The following is a 3066-nucleotide window of genomic DNA, read 5'->3' as shown; positions in this document are numbered from 1 at the left end:
ACAGCAACACGTCCGGAAACATCCTGCTGCTGCAGAGCTTCGGGTCCCGCTGCACACAACAGTAAAGGAAGTGGGCTTTAGATCTCCGTCCTGACCTCTCGGCCCACCGCGATCACATCCACACCACGGGCACCGGCTCACGTCACGTAACAGTCCCGGCGATGGGTTTGGAGATCAAATAAGGCCTGGAAGTCTTCAGTCTCAGCGTCCTTCATGGTCTGGGCTCACGGCCCGTTCAAGAGACACTTTGGGAAACAAACTCACTCTTTTCTGCGGAGAGTCACAGAACATGAAGCTGGAAACAGGCGGTTGAATTCAGGCAAACCGTCAACCAGTTGGGATGGTACTCTGGGTCACATGTAGGTTCTGGAAAATGGTTCTAGTCTCCACGCACAGCTACGGTGATGTAAAGTCTGTCCTTTTTGATTTCATCCTTTTATGGTGAGATTTGCTGCAAAGCTTAAACCTCATCACAGATTTTTAAAAGGTGGATTCTGCAGAACCTTTGCAGAACGTTTTCAGCCTTCTAAGAGCCGTCGGACGGGAGGAACTTCCCCAGAACAAGAGGAGCTACAGGGGAATTGGTTCTTCCTCCGACGAGGAGCTGTTACATGGCTCTGTTCAAAGCCACCAGACTCCATAAATAAAAACAGGAATTTAACCTCACAGAACACGATGCCTCGACCCGACAGAAGACATCGTATTTTATTATTCGTGGATATTAAAGCTTTAATTCAGCTTTTGTTATCTCCAGTCATTTTCATCCTGCAGGCTGCAGCTTCATATTCAGTGGTCTCCATCTCCAACTCTCAGCAAGACATCTAATGAGTGCATTTCCCAAAGCTCTGCCTCGCCTTCAGCATCCTCTGGGGCGTTTGTTTGGACTCGCTCGGTGCACCGGCCGGGTGGAGTCCAGCACCAGGAGAGTTCACGCCGTGCAGAGGATTTGTTTTCTACATGTCAGTGTTGAGTCATGAAGTTTTCTGCTGAGATGCAGCTCTCACGCTGGAGTTATTAGGCGCGTTTGTTAGTATTAGAAGAAGCAGCTTTAACATTTCATAAAAAAACAAACAAAGACCAGCGAGCGTCTCTAACGATGGAGATTTACAGTGTTCGACGGGGGAACCCAGGCTGGACTCCTCGGAGTTTATTGCTAATGTTTCATCTTTAATCTCAGATTGTTGGTCTGTCTGACAGTTTTAGGTTCCGCCCGCCTGTTGTTTGTCAAACTATTTCACATTTTTAAGGTCGAAGTCTCCGAGTGATTTACATTCGATTGAGGAACAAGTGATACAGACGAGTTTGTGCCCCGCGGTTAAACCATAAATACACCGTCAACAGCTGATTCTCTCAGTCTGCCCCACGTTTAAATACTGATACTCTGCGTGACACGTCCTGACCTGTCATACATATATTACAGTGTTGGAGATCACAGTCGTCTCCACCTGACAGCAGACGGTTCAGATTCACAGGTGAGAGCGTCGCTGTCGTCCTTTCAGTGCTTTCGAGAGACGGCCAATAAAAACCAATGTGTGGTTCCAAATACATACAGAAGAATTACAGCCACGTGACGCCGACCAGGTTCACTTTCCATTTAAAACCTGTATTTTTATTTACAATAATGTTTAGATTTGGGGAAAATTAGAAAATCAGTTTTCTCTTTTCAGCACATTTATAAAGTCCTCTAACATGAAGTGGCCCGTGAATGCGACTTGCTAATAAAACTTAGCATTAAAAGGAGAACATCCGTCACAGCTTGTTGATTATTTAAAGTATTTCTGATTTGTTTTTCCGACTAAAAATCACATCATAATCAATAAAAGCCGGTTGCTTGTTGGATTTCAGAATCCCAGAAGAGGAAACGGGGTCGACTGAAGGACCTCGGGGAAATATCTCAGATTATAATGCAGCTTTTTACCATAAAATAAACAATAAACTGTTTAAATGTTTAAAAAAAAAAAAATCTTTTTCTACATGAACAGAACCGAAAGTTTGTTCAGTGGTCTCCTCGACATCAGTCAGCAATATTATAATATTATAATATTATAAAATTAGTAGTGGTATTAAATGTAGTTCAAACTAAATCCCTTCTGATGAAGTTTTATATCTGACAATGACATGATGGGTCATTTTTGGATGTTTTAAAATACTGGACACATGTTCACCAGCTGTTGCAACAGCTACACATCTGTCCACTGGATCATTTATCCAGAACACAAACGCTCCAAACATTAAAGTTCCACTGATTCTTCATCTTAAGTGAACGGTGCGTTCAGGTGCTCACCTTATTAAATGGAAACTGAACTGAGCAGCGTCACACAGACTGAATTCATCCTTCTTTTCTTCACATCTGAAAAGTCTTTCTGCAGATTGTGATGTTTTAATTTGGGATATATTCAGTTGCTTTTTGGGCCCAAATAATACAACTTTTCTCTTTTACATTTAGCTGGAGTGCTTCCAATCATTGGCCAGCCAAATGATCTCTGTAAACCGAGACAAACTTCTTCTTCCGAGGGCGAGATCAACAGGACACAAACAGTCCTCTTCCTTCTGTCGCGGTTTCCTTCATCTTGAATTTCAAAGACTTTCTTTCAACAGCTGGAAATTCATCGAATGTTAAAAGCTGGAGCTCCAGCAGGTATGACGAGGCAGTAGTTCAGGGAGGAGCAACACAGGTGATCATTCAAAGCTCTTCACATTCAATATACTCTAAGGTTTGATGTGTCAAAGCAAAACAGTGTTCAGAGATGTGAATTAAAGGTACTAAAATGAATACAAATACTGACGCCACAGGTCTCCTGCTGCGCTGAGAGGAAGGACGCTACACCTTCAGACTCACCTCGGGTCCTTCACCAGGACGAGGAGACGCACTCAACGCTGTCAGGAAGAGAGGAGGAAGAGGAGATCTTTGTTTCAGGCACACGGCCTCAGAAACACGGAAGATGAAGACTTAAGGCTCATGACTCTGGCGGTCGTCCGGAGGATCAGGATCACCTCCTGAAAAGTAGCAGAGATTTCAAGACGACGGGAAGACGGTGTCGAAGGTGGAGCTCCTCCAGACGAGCC

The sequence above is a fragment of the Brachyistius frenatus genome, unplaced genomic scaffold, assembly GCF_029030835.1.
Source record: "Brachyistius frenatus isolate BFR_SWC_R1_liver_20210118 unplaced genomic scaffold, ASM2903083v1 Contig_238, whole genome shotgun sequence".
NCBI lineage: Eukaryota > Metazoa > Chordata > Actinopteri > Embiotocidae > Brachyistius > Brachyistius frenatus.
This window is presented reverse-complemented; position numbering follows the sequence as displayed.